This window comes from Ailuropoda melanoleuca, chromosome 13, assembly GCF_002007445.2.
Source record: "Ailuropoda melanoleuca isolate Jingjing chromosome 13, ASM200744v2, whole genome shotgun sequence".
NCBI lineage: Eukaryota > Metazoa > Chordata > Mammalia > Carnivora > Ursidae > Ailuropoda > Ailuropoda melanoleuca.
Genome location: NC_048230.1, coordinates 85,848,730 through 85,862,623, shown reverse-complemented (window position 1 = coordinate 85,862,623; position 13,894 = coordinate 85,848,730). Strand labels below are relative to the sequence as shown.

At 40.8% G+C, this 13,894-nt stretch overlaps 1 protein-coding gene across 5 annotated transcripts in view; it reads left to right on the top strand.

Moving 5' to 3' along the window:
* Positions 1–13,894, top strand: part of KIF16B (kinesin family member 16B) — a 290,550-nt gene that overhangs the window by 243,456 nt on the left and 33,200 nt on the right. The gene's annotated exons all lie outside the window — the stretch shown is intronic.

Genomic DNA, 13,894 nt, shown 5'->3' with positions numbered 1-13,894 from the left:
GTAGCAGGCTGTCATCTGCCGCTGGCAAGGAGACTTCTACAGCAGGGAGTTGGACCCATTTGCACCCTACGAAACGTAAGGACGCCATGGCGCCTTAAAGGTTTGGGTACTCCACGGCTTCTCATTTTAGAAATGAGGACTCAGATGCCCAGACAGAGTTTTGTTGAAAGTCACACCAAGACTTGGAGCATAGGCAGAGTTCATGTCTCCTGATTCCTAGTCCTTCTTTGTTTTGAGTCTCCTTCTCCGTGACCATGTTCATTCAAGAAGAGGGAGTTTTCAGAGTGTCCCAGATGAGACCAAAGAGAAGAACATCTCTTCTCTGCAAAAATCTGTTACATAAGCAAGTCCCTACGGATAACCAGAAACTGGGTTTCTTCTGTGAAATGTTATGACAGTGAGAGGTTCCTGCCATGCCTCAGTCCCTGAAGGAGGCAAGTAACATCATAATAAGAGACAGAAAATGCAAGCATTTGAGTTAGTCCAACTGTGTAATTATTCTTAAATATGCAATATTAAATTCTCACAGATCTGAAACATTTCTCACTTTGAAAAATTGTTTCGGCACATACGAATGTCCTCAAATCTGTCTTCCCTGGCTCATGCTTAAATAAGATTGACACTGGCTTTGGGAGGAGTGAGATTTTATGTGGAAAAGTTACAGTCCTTTTACCAAATATGACCAAGTCAGTGCGGTCTTAACTGTATCCAGAGATGGTTTTGTACCTAGTATGACTCCGAGTTTTAGCACTTTGGTGACAACAGGACAGCAGCTCTGTTAGTGGTATGTCCGCATTGTAATTGCTGGCTACTCCACACGGGCCACCAGCAAAGAGTCCTGCCTTCCTCCCTCATTCTGTGGATGTTGAAGGATAGAATGCGCCTGGCTCTGGGCGAGGCACACAGCAGGTATTCATAAATATTGGGGTGTGCTTGTTACCATATCAAAGGTCTAAAGGTAGCTCATCCCTGCTTTAATAAGTCTGCTAGATTGTTCTGAAGAGTTGCTCTTTCATGCCTCTAACAGAACTTGGAAGAAAATTGCTTATTTGTTTGTGAGTGTATTTCTCAGTGACAGCTGTTCTTATAAGACCTTGGAAGCTGCTGTTAATTTTGAGTAGTCAGAAATGCTCCCACTTAGTCAGCTGTGAGAATTGTGGCAGCCCTTTGATGAGTTTTCATTATTTGCATTTCTCAAAAGCTGGAGTGGCTAAAATTTACAGCCACAAACCCGCAGGGTATGGATGTTTCAGACGCTGTCAGTCATCATGTAGGTGTGTCTACTTGTAAAAGACAGGTTAAAGCTGATCTGACCAATTAGAGTGCCAGATGGAATTTCCCCCTACCCCCAACCCCGTCTTTAAAAATCAGGTACTACTTAGTTAGCCAAGTGTTACAGGAGGAAGGAAAAAAATGCCTAGTAAATGAGGAATGAAAATAGAAAATAAAATGCACTTTTCTTAGGTGGTAACAGAAGTCAAATGTTTTTCTTTCATTCGTAAAGATTCCACACTTTATTAGTTGTTTTCAGTTTTCTTTTAGTGATTTATAATGTAGTTTTAGCAGCTTAATTTTTATAAAATCATAAAAGATAAGCAAGACTTTTTATCACTCATTTAAATTTTTGTATAAGGGCTGCCATTATTTATATCCAAAGAATAACGATGCCATTTATCAAAATCTGTGCTGTCTGTTGCATCTGAGACCACCTGGACCTAATATAGGGTCTGGCTAACCTAAAAAGTGAACTTGGCCAAGAGAGAAAGGCTTATAATGAAAGCAGACTTTTCCATTACCTAGAATTTGTCTTCTTGATGGCAGCAGACTGGCCGACCTATCTTATTATAATCTAATAAACATTGAAGTCAGGATTCCAGCGTGATGGGTCTTTGAAGATAATCGGGCTGTGTCAGTTCCCTGGGAATCAGAAAGAGAAAAATCAACCTGGAGATGGAAATTTCACTCTGCGATCATCAAGGTCATTAAGAAATGGTACAAAGCAACAGAGAATGCTGACTGTGTTGCTGATAGACATGCAGATAGATACATGGCTAGCTAGTGTGATGGACGAATGGATTCTCAGTGCTTTCATTTTCGTAATACTGAGATTCACAGATAATTCCATAAAATGGCTGTCAGTTATAAGCAACTACTAATTGTCTTATCTCACTCTGTTGATAATTCTTCACGTAGATCTGTTGTTCATCCTACAAATTAGAGGCTTGTTGTTCGGAATAAAGTTAATAACTTGGGTTTTTAGACTCCACAGTCACTGAAGAAGGGAAAGACAAATTTCACTGAAAACCGGTAGGGCTCAAAATTCCTGATTTCATTTTTTCTAATGGCTTTTATTTCAACCTTTTTGTCTCAAGAATATGTTTTATTTACTGAATTGCAGAACAAGCTTGTCATTATGTTTCTCTTAGGCCAAAGAAATGTGCTGTTTTACCCTCATTTGTTTCCTGTGTTTTAGTCTGCATAATCACATTTCATAATTATACAAAGTGGGCCATTGGGCTGTTCAATTTTCTTCCAGTGTTCTCCAGGCCTACCATGTCTTCCACAAATACTCAGTTTATTTGATCTTAGTCATCATTTGTAACTTTAACGTACAATTTTCCCATAAGAGCTCAAATGTCTTTGCATCGTTTCCCACTCCTGCTGCAGGGATAATGACTGTAGCAGGAAGAGGTACCATTTTAAGGGATTTCTCATGAATACTGCATTCCCATTTATGTCTGTCCTTTTTCTGTTCTACAGCCTCTTCAAAAGTAACATGCTTCATTATTATATTGGGCCCTATTTTCCTTCTACATACCTTGGCCTTTCTTCAAATAAGAATGCTGTGAAGCTTTTACAGGAAGTCAATACACTCCTCAAAAGCAATATAGCCAAGAGGATAGGTAAAACATCTCGATGGTACCTGAAATGCTACTTCTAAGTCCTGCATACAGAGATTTTAATCATCGGTACTTGAGTTACAGAATTTCAGAGCTGAAAAGGAACTTGAACATCTTCGTTCAACTCCTTCAGGTTTCACAGGTGATAAAACTAGAAACTAGTTTCTATACATTGCTCAAGAATATACCAGCAGCTCCATGCTGAACTGAGACTTGAAATCTGATTGCCCTAAATCCCAGGTTATTAAAAGAAAAAGACATATGGTGTTAATTTAACTGTTCCATTACACTTTTTATTGTTTCTATAAAAATGATGCATGCTCATTTATAAAAATTTCACATAATACAGGGAGAAAGCAACAGATCACCCAAAATCATTCTCTAAATATAATTAATGTTACTATTTAATGAACATTATCTTAAGTACTTAAATGAATAGGCATGGATAAAAGGATGGATATGTAGGTTAAGAAAAAGAAATTAAAATGAGAAAAAAAAAAGAATGAAATACCTTTATAACCTTAGGTTCATTCTAGATATCCTATCTTTAATTGCTAACGTTAAGTTTAATTTTACTTGAAGGTGTCAGAAGTGAAAGAAAATGAAATAAAACTGAAGAAATTGCTGAACTTCAAATTAAATGTTGCTCTACCAGAAGTTATAAGTTCTCTAAAATATATATGACTTTAAGAAAAAGGAATATAAACAAACATAAGAATGTGAGTTGCTAGTTTTCAAATGTGTTTCCATTTTACAAATTATCAGTGGTGTTTCCCTTTTATGAACCATCAGTTGACTTTTGAGAGCCTGTGTGGAGGTCCCAGCAGGAGAGCACAGCTACTCATATACCCTTGATGGAAGAACAGTCTTCCTCTATTGGCAAAGGTCATCCTCTATGGCTGAGCAACTGAGCGGGCAGCTTCTGGTGGGGGAGGGATGCACATGGGGCGGTGAGGGAGGAAGGGGACACCCGCCTTAGCCAGCCAGATCAGGCAAATCATCCCTGGCGATCAGTGGGGTGACATAGCCCAGCCAGATCGCCCTCACATCCCTTAGTTGACTCTTTTAACAAAGACAAATTAGCACACTTTGTTAACTCCCATCTCCCAAATTCTCAAAGTCATTTTATATTATGTTTTTTACATTGTCAAGATATATAGCATTCGCATTCTTTTATACCTAAGCCAAATATATTTCCCTCTTGGTTGTGATTTTAAATAGAGACAATATTTACTTTACCATCATTTCTTCATTCCCGAGATCTTTATATTGTGCTGTCTCTTGGTTGGTTATTTTTGATTATCCAGTAGGTTTTGGAAAAGATAACCCTTGATATGTTTTACTTGAGTTCCTATGTGTTTGAGAATGTCTCTCTGTGGCCTGCACACTTGAAAAGACACTTTGGTTAGGTCTAAACTTGTGGTTCATGTTCCCTTTCCCTTAGCACATTTCAATTTGTGTTATTTTCTTTATGTACTGTGTGTTCATGGGTGTTTTCATTATATTCATTCTACTTTTATTTCTTCTACTGGGGTTTTCATTCCAATAAGTGGTTTTTGTTTTGTTTTGTTTTGTTTTTCTGTTTCTTTCTGGAGTATTTCTGGATCACTTTTTTTTTTTTTTTTTTTTTTAAGTTTTAGCAGGTTGGGGCTAGGGAGGATAAGTGAGGAGTGTGGGGATGGAGGGTGTGGTGGTAGTGATTTTCCAGTTAACTTTCTTTATTTTAGAATAGTTTAAGCGCTTTTTTTTTTTTTTTTTTTTTTTTTTTTGCCTTTCAGCATGCCTTGTTAAGTTTTGGCTGAATGCCGGACATGGTGTATTGGGTAAAAGGGATTGAGGTAGATGGGCCTTTAGTGTGAGGTTCGAGGTTCATGGGCTAGGATGCAGGCGGTGTTTGCAGTTTGCTGCAGCTGTGATATCAGAGGCTAACCTTTGCCCCAGTGCCCTTGGTTGTGTCTCTCCTGCCTTTGGGTTTTCCTAGAGACTTCTTCAGTAGAACCTGAGGCTTGCAGGTCTTTCATCTGTAATCCCTTGTTGTGCAGGAGCCCTCTGCTGTAGTGGTGAGGTGTGTGGGGCAGGTGGGGAGGGCCCTGTAGGCCTTTGATGAGGTTTCCTCTTCCAGGGAGCCTGCTGTTGGGCATTCCACTTTCCCTAGGTTGGTTAGGCTTTGGTTATTCCAAGGTGTGGTTAAATTCCAGTAAGAATTTCCCTTGAGGGGAGGCCTTGGTATGGAGAACAGCTTTGGGTGGGTTTCAAAAAGGTGATTTTTTTCTCTCCTCCTGTAGAGTTTTCTCCCCTCTCACAGTGAGAACATGGGTGGAGGTAAAACTACCAGAAGTATGCAGACCCCGCACAGACACCGAGCTTGTAAGGCAAATAGCGCTCTGCGCTGAGCCTCGGGTAACTCACGGGGTACAGGTGAAAGTGTTCCTGACTCTCCTTACTCCAGGGCAGCCTTCTGCGCCCCCTAGGCTAGGATTCTGTCTCCGCCCGCCTGTCTCCCCAGTTTGGGGACATGTTTGCCTGCTAACATCAATTCTCTGATGGATCAAAGAAGAGCTGTTGAGCCTTTCAACAACTAGTCTGTTCAGCTTTTTTCTTGTTGGGAGGGCAAGGATGATGGCTTCCAAGCTTCTAACATGACACATCAGAAAACCAGAAGTTCTATTCCAATAGTTCTATTAGTTCTAACCCAAGGCTTCCGCCTGTTATTAACACCTTACATGAGTATAGTACATGTGTCACAACGAGTGAACTAATACTAATATTGATACATTATTATTAACGTCTATATTTTTGAGATTTCTTTAGTTTTTACCTAATGTCCCTTTTCTGTTCTAGAATCTCATTCAGGATACCACATTGTATTTAGTTACTGGTCTCCTTAGGCTCCTCTTGGCTGTGACAGTTTTGTGTACTGACCTTGTTTTTGATGACCTTGACAGTATTGAGGAATGCTGGTCAGGTATTTAACAGAATGTTCCCAATTGGGATTTGTGTGCTGCTTTTCTCATGATTAGACGAGAGTTGTGGGTTTAGGGGACAAAAACCACAGAGGTAAAGTGCCGTTGTGATCACATCCTTTGAAGGGGACAGACACTGTCTGTAGGGCTTATCCCTGTTGATACTGGTCCTGATCACCTGGCTGAGGTTGCTCCAGGTTTCTTCCCTGCAAAGGGCTTCCCCCTCTCTGTACTTACTCTTTGGAAGGAAGTCACTGTGCACAGCACACATTTTAGTCATGGAAGGGTATGTTCCACTTCCTGGAGGGTGAAGTGTCCACAAGTTATTTGGAATTCTGGTGCATAGGGGGCTTGTCGGTTCTTTCCCATTTCTTTCTTTATTCAATTGTTTGCTTATCCAGTCATATTTTGGTTGTAAGCCAATACTATTTTTTCTTTTAATTTTGTTTTTAAGATTATTCCATCTTTGGCCTTTGGGAGCTCTTTCAGGGAATGCTTGCATCCTTCATCGTACTCCATGATGGTGCTCTTTGTTTTGGCTACTTCCTTTCAGGCCCTACAAGATGCTCCAGGCTCAGCTCACCTGTTCCCTGTCCCAGCCCTAGAATCAGCCATTTCTCCAAGAGCTGGCTCACCTTTCCACCCCTTTCCCCCTTGTAGTCTTTTCTTTCAATCTGGGTACCTACTTCTTTGGACTCTTCTTTTGAGATGATTTTTGTGGCTCCTGTAAGACCGTTAGTAACTTCGTGTCTTAGTTCTTCCTGGCTGTCTGTGGCCAGTTCTTCGTGTGGTGTGTGTTCTTTATCTGCCTTTGCTTATATTTTACTCATCCTCTTCTCACCCTACTCATTTGCTCATAGTTCCAGTTAGGGTTCCTTCTGATTCTCATCCTTTTAAAATTTTATTTATTTATTTATTTGTTTGTTTGTTTATTTATTTGAGAGAGAGAGAGCACGCGCGTGCTAGGGGAGGGGCAGAAGGAGAGAGAGAATCTCAAGCAGACTCTATGCTGAGCCCATGCTCAGCAACAGGGGCCTCAGTCTCACAACGCCAGGACCATGACCTGAACCAAAATTAAGAGTTGGGTGCTCAACAGATTGAGCCACCCAGGTGCCCCTAATTATTCCCCCCCCCCTTTTTTTTTAAAGAATTTATTTATTTGAGAGAGAGAGAGCACAAGTGGTGGGAGTGGGGAGGGGCAGAGGGAGAAGCAGCCTCCCCGCTAAGCAGGGAGCCCGATGCAGGGCTTGATCCCAGGACCCTGGGATCATAACCTGAGCTGAAGGCAGATGCTTACCCAACTGAGCCAACCAGGTACCCCTTATTTCTCATCTCTAAGTGAAGTAGACTATTTGTTGAAGGAAACACTGGTGTATCACTAGGACAAGGAGGGGACAAATGTTAGGGATGATAAAGATAACAACCTACGACTTACCTGAACTACCTGAGATTTTTCTGAATTTCTTTCCACCAGTTTCTTCTTTGCTTTGAGACACTTGTTCTCTTATTTTCTGGTGTTCATGAGGGCAGTGGGGGTCACTGTAGGGTCAAATGCTTGCCCTCAGACCTTTCTTCCTTCTAACACTGTGAGCTTCTCCAGTTTTTTCCCCCCACAAACCCTACTCACCTTCTTCTTTGCTGCAGGTGTCTCCCACCTTTTCCTTGTCCCTAGATTTAGCCTTTTTAATCGCAGTATAGTGGAATATCTGAGAGTTTGGATGTTTGCCTTGGTGGCTCACTCATGGTGCCCACAGTCCGGAGGTGAGGTGAGGGAGGCCCTTGGTGGCCCCACAGCGCTTTCCCTGGGTGCCGCCTGGCCTGCCGTGCGGGGCTGTGGCAGTTTCCTAGTTTGGAGACAAAGTGTTTCCTTTTCATCTCTTCTGTTGCTTCTGGTGGTGCTTTTGAAGGAGATGAGCTCACCATCTTTAATCAGAGCTGTTTCCTTACATTTTACAGTTTGTAGAAAGATTATTTTTGTTAGAATCATACTTGTCAACGCGAGACACTCTGTGAAAGTTATAAGGGGGAAATGATGGCTCTTGTTCTTTATGAAAATGAATTCTTATAGAAAGAAAGTTATTTTTCCCTTGTTTCCAAACCCCAGTATATTGATAATTTGTATATGAGTCAGAACTATTTATCTGAGTCCCCTAGAATTTAGTTATTGTACGGAATGTAGGACTTAAGGAACTGTGATTTTTAGAAATGTAGGCCACTGTGTTTCTTTTGTCACCAGGTTACAAAGGAAATCAGAGGAGTTTCTCCTCTGCCTACAGATTGCCATTCACTGTTGCTGACAATGTTTCTCTTGGAAATCAAATCTGGACCATCTGCTAAATTAAAAAATGAAACAATAAAAATGAAAATTTATGAATATGAAGAACTTGAGAAATGAAAATGTCCAGATAATATGTCTTATTTAAAGATTTCTGTTTAACATGAGAAACCAAGCAAGCAAACAAAAGGTGTTGATGTGTATCGGGCATGAGTGGAAAGGTCAGGGTCAGTTTGGAGTCGCCCCCTTTTCAGCCCTTTCTTGTATTCTTAATTTGTTGGAAATACTACTTTTCAGACAGCAACACTTTCAGCAGAATGGAAGAGTTTCTCTTTTTCGTTTGTTTCTTTTTTGTCCATTTCTTTGTTTGCTTGTTTTGGCTCTCCAGGTACTTTATCCTGACCAGTGACTCGGTTGATCTTGGTAAATTATCCTTTTTAAAAATGATTTGGGCCATTTAATTAATTCACAACCCAGAAAAGAAACCTACAGAGGATTGGTTTTGCTGTCTGTTTTATTTATTTATTTTTTATTTATTTTTTATTTTTTTAAGATTTTATTTATTTATTTGACAGAGAGAGACAGCCAGCGAGAGAGGGAACACAAGCAGGGGGAGTGGGAGAGGAAGAAGCAGGCTCATAGCAGAGGAGCCTGATGTGGGGCTCGATCCGATAACACCGGGATCACGCCCTGAGCCGAAGGCAGACACTTAACGACTGAGCCACCCAGGCACCCCTGCTGTCTGTTTTAAAATAAATGAGGCAATCACTTTGTACTTGTAGAGAGAAGGAGTTTAGGCCTCTTCTCTATTCTAGGCTTCTAAACTCTTGTAAGGATTTTTATAATGTTACTGTTTTGAGAACAAAGTAGTAATTGCTGTCCTCTTCCCCTAGTCCAAGCAAAGATGATGGTGTTCTTTTTCCCTTCTGGAGGATGGGCTGACTCAGATGGCCGTGACTATATGTTCTGTGTCAACAGCTATGGGTCCCAAATGGCCTCCTGTACCACCTACCCTGCATTCCCAACTCCTTGGCCATTTCCTTGTCCTGTATATTTTAATATAAGATATTTCTAGTTCAGTATTATTTTTGGGTACTTTAAGAGAAATATTCTTTTGAAAGAATATTGGTTTGATAGAGCCAACTGACAATCCATCAAATGAGAATACTTACGCTTGGCAGGTAAAGCAGATGGAAATGTATCTTTGCCCTAGTGGTCGCTTAAAAATGTCAAAGTTTTATGCAGGGTTTAACCAGATGAAATTGCTGATATTCAACCATTTTTAACTTACAAAATTGGCAATTTCATCTCATTTAGCCTAAGAGCTTATAGATAGCAAGGGCTAAAAAGCACTGTTAAGATTTCTCTAAAAAAGGAGAAATGGAGGTCATTTCCATTCTATCCAGAGGAAGAGAGTTGGAGAGCTGTTTCTGATGTAAATATAATTATTTTAATGAAGGCAGTATTTTTTTTTTAATACTTTGTCTCACAGCCTTGCCTTTCTACTTTAGTTGGCTTGTGTCCCAGCCCCACCAATAGCACTTGGGCCCAGGATCGTGCCTTCCTTTCAAGAATCACATTGGAACTTCTGCTCCTGTTCATTTTCTTCCTCTCTTCATCACTTCAACTACGTATAAGGATAGCCACCATTATTCCTGCTTTTTATTGTGAGAGGAGTAAGCTGACAGGATCTGACTAATCTTATATGTCCTAGGATGGACTGCTGGGAGCCTGTCTCCCAACCCAGCCCCTTACCTGTTACTCCCACTCCTGTCACATTCCTGTTCCCTTATTGGGTATCTGGCCTCCGTGACGTGCCGTTAGCAGCTCTTGGAACTGTTGGCCACTGTCTAGAAGCTCTACATCATTTTTCTGGTTTAATATACTTAGGGAGGGATTACTTTCTTTCATCTGAATCCTGGATCCACGAGGACTTCAAAGGGATTTTTCCATTCATTGAGGACCCCTGCTGCAGCATGGTGGTGCAGAAGATATGAACAGATACTTTTTCAGTAAAGACATACAAATGGCTAAAAGACACATGAAAAAATGTTCAACATCATTAGCCATCAGGGAAATTGAAATCAAAACCACACTGAGATACCACCTTATGCCAGTTAGAATGGCAAAAATTGACAAGGCAAGAAAGAACAAATGTTGGAGAGGATGTGGAGAAAGGGGAACCCTCCTACATTGTTGGTGGGAATACAAGTTGGTACAACCACTCTGGAAAACAGTGTGGAGGTCCCTTAAAAAGTTAAAAGTAGAGCTACCCTGTGACCCAACCATTGCACTACTGGGTGTTTACCCCAAAGATACAGATGTAGTGAAGAGAAGGACCGTATGCACCCCAATGTTCATAGCAGCATTCTCCACAATAGCCAAACTGTGGAAGAAGCCGAGGTGCCCTTCAACAGACAAATGGATTAAGAAGATGTGGTCCATATATATAATGGAATATTACTCAGCCATCAGAAAGAACTATTGATTACCCAACATTTGCATCAACATGGTTGGGACTGGAGGAGATTATGCTAAATGAAATAAGTCAAGCAGAGAAAGACAATTATCATATGGTTTCACTCATTTGTGGAACATAAGGAATAGCAGGGAGATCCTTAGGAGAAGGAAGGGAAAAATGAAGGGGGGGTAAACAGAGGGGGAAATGAACCATGAGAGACTGGACTCCAGGAAACAAACTGAGGGTTTTAGAGGGGAAGAGGGTGGGGGGCTGGGCTAGCCTGGTGAAGGGTGTTAAGGAGGGCACATACTGCATGGAGCACTGGGTGTTATACACAAACAATGAATCATGGAACACTACATCAAAAACTAATGATGTGCTATATGGTGACTAACATATAATTAATAAATAAATAAATAAAATGGGAAAAAACAAAAAAAGTAACATTTAGAGTCAGCGCCAATTCCTTGTCCTGACCCGGCCACCCTGTGACTGCAAACCTTTCTGAGTCACTTAACTCTGGAACTACATTTCCTTGTCCTTCAAGTTAAATGGGTGAATATTATAGTCCTCTGATTATATGCCTGAAAGTTGTAAACAGGTGCCCTTTTCTTCCTAATATCTGAACAACAGTATTACACATAATTTACACATGCTTATTTCACAGGGTGGATATTAACGGCACAAAATTTTATCCTCCACCTCCGAATAGAGCATTTGCCGTTGGTGATGAGGACATTTAAATGGTAGCTCCCCACCCAGTTCAGCTGCCTGAAGTCCTTTTAGTGCACCATTTCCGACTGAGCGTACAAGTGTGACTATAAATTTCCCCTGACAGAAACCACATCACCTCATCAGCCATATAAGAAAATGACAAAACAACCAACTGTGAAAGCATGCCTGCCAAGGTTCCAGCATCACTGCAGTGGGGGGAAACACACTTGTACAAGATAAAAGTGGGGCTGGATGAAGCCCAAAAAACAAGCCCTGATGTACCTGTCTTCTCTAAGCTGCAACATATGGGAAGTGTGTTGGTGCCAGTGAGACCGGGGTTCCGGAAAACCCTTTGCTCCTCAAAGCCACATCACCAATCCAGGGATGGAAAGAGGGCCCAAGAGGAAGTGGCATGATGCTTTCTTAGTAATGAGCATATCTCTAGCAAATAAGAACAGTGGCTAAGGTCCATGTGTTGTTACTTCACTAAATCTTCACAGAAACCTGGGGAAGTTTAGTATAGTTTTCTGGCTTCTTTTCAGCAGAGAATATTTATTTATTTATTTATTATTTTTATTTTTTTAAATTTTTTTATTATGATGTAAAGTTCCATGATTTATTACTTGCGTATAACACCCAGTGCACCATGCAATACGTGCCCTCCTTAATACCCATCACCGGCCTATCCCAGTCCCCCACCCCCCTCCCCTCTGAAGCCCTCAGTTTGTTTCCCAGAGTCCATAGTCTCAGCAGAGAATATTTAGGCAGAAAGAAACACAACTAGTCAGCTAGATAGTGGTCAAGCCAAGATTCAGACTGGTCTGTCTTACCTCAGTGCCCACGGTCTTTCATTTAACCTTGAACTGACTTTAAAGCTCAGTGTCAGCAACAGAATTGGAACTCGGTGAGAGAAGGAGGAGAAGGTGTACACCCCATCCATCCCAAGTTTTCTCTGCTTTGTAGGGAGAACACTAGAGTATGAAGGAAGTAAACATCTGCACAACTGCACTTAACTTTAGAAAGAACCATAAAGATACCTTGATGAGGGTAGAAAGGGAGAATTACTCTTCATAAGAAAAAAGAAGATACCTAATAAAAAAAATGGCCAAAAGAGTTGAACAGACACTTATCAAAAGTGACTAACCAGATGGTCAGTGTGCATGTGAAAAGATGCTCAACATCATTGGTCAGTAGAAAAATGCAGAGTTGAACCACAGTGGAAATGACTACATACCCGCCAGAATTGCCAAGATGAGAAACCACAGCACCAGGTGTTGGCGAGATGGGAAGCAATGGGATCTCTCACAGCCACTGTTGGTGGGAGTGTCAGGTAGTTAAACCACTTTGGAAAACCGTTTGATAATTTCACATACAGACGAACACTTTCATACTCCAAGACACAGCATTTTTACTCCTGAGCCTCTGACCAGCAGAAATCCTTCTATACACTCATCAGAATACCTTTGGGGAAATGTTCATAGCAGCACACTTCCTAACGGCCAAAAACTAGAAACTAACCAAAAGCCCAGTAACAAGAGACTGTTGAACAAATAAATGGTGGAATGTTCACATAGTGGAGTAGTATACTGCCACAAGAATGAGCAAACTGTCGCTACCCACAGCAACATGAATGGATGTCACAGACATGAGGCAGCGTGGTGAAGGCAGACACGAAGGAGTTCACACTGCATGGTACCATTTACATAAAGTTCAAAAGTACACAACGCTGAGCTACACTTGTTAGAAGTCAGGCTAGCGTCAACCTTTATAGAGGGCGGGAGGGCATGACTGGGTGTGTTTGGGGGGGTTCCTGGGTGCTTGGCATGTCCTCTTTCTTGATCTGGGTGGTGGTTTCAGTGTGTTGAAAATTCATCAAGTTGTTTACTTATGGTGTGTGCATTTTATGTATATTCTTATACTTACTAAGTTTTGAAAGCACTCTGTATATCGATGCTAGTTTTTAATTTTTGATTCCCACCGTAGTAATAAAAATTTAAATCAAGTAAGAGATTTGCATATGTATAGAACAGGGATTTTTGTGGCATATTGTGACCTATATTGTAGAAGAAATGTTGTTAATTTTTTCTCGATAATTCTTCATTGGCTTCTCAATTTGTCTGAACCCAACAAGGTGAGGAAGGCAGGAAGTAGTGAATTTCATCAACACCAGCAATTATTGCTGCTTAGCTTTCATTCAACCAGAGCAGCACTGGCTGGTCAGGCTCTCACCAGATTATAGAGTTCTTTCTTGCCTCCCAGTCTATAATAAAACTTATCTTTTTATTGCAATTTTAATACCTCCAAGAAGAGAAGCACAAAGAAAATAACTATGAAATCCCAAGACCTGGCTAAAAACAAATTCTGAACCTTTATTCTCTAAGGAACAAGGTGAAAAGATTCAAAGAGAGGTCCTCTTTCCACACAGTAATTCTTCATTTGTAACAGTAGCTATAAAAAGGCAATATGGAGTGTTTAAAGAACCTGAACAATGGTCTCAGAACTATTTTACAAAATGTTCAGGTAGTGTGCAAGTTAATTTTCAAATTCTTATCTCAGCACAAAAATAATTGAATTCTAGTGT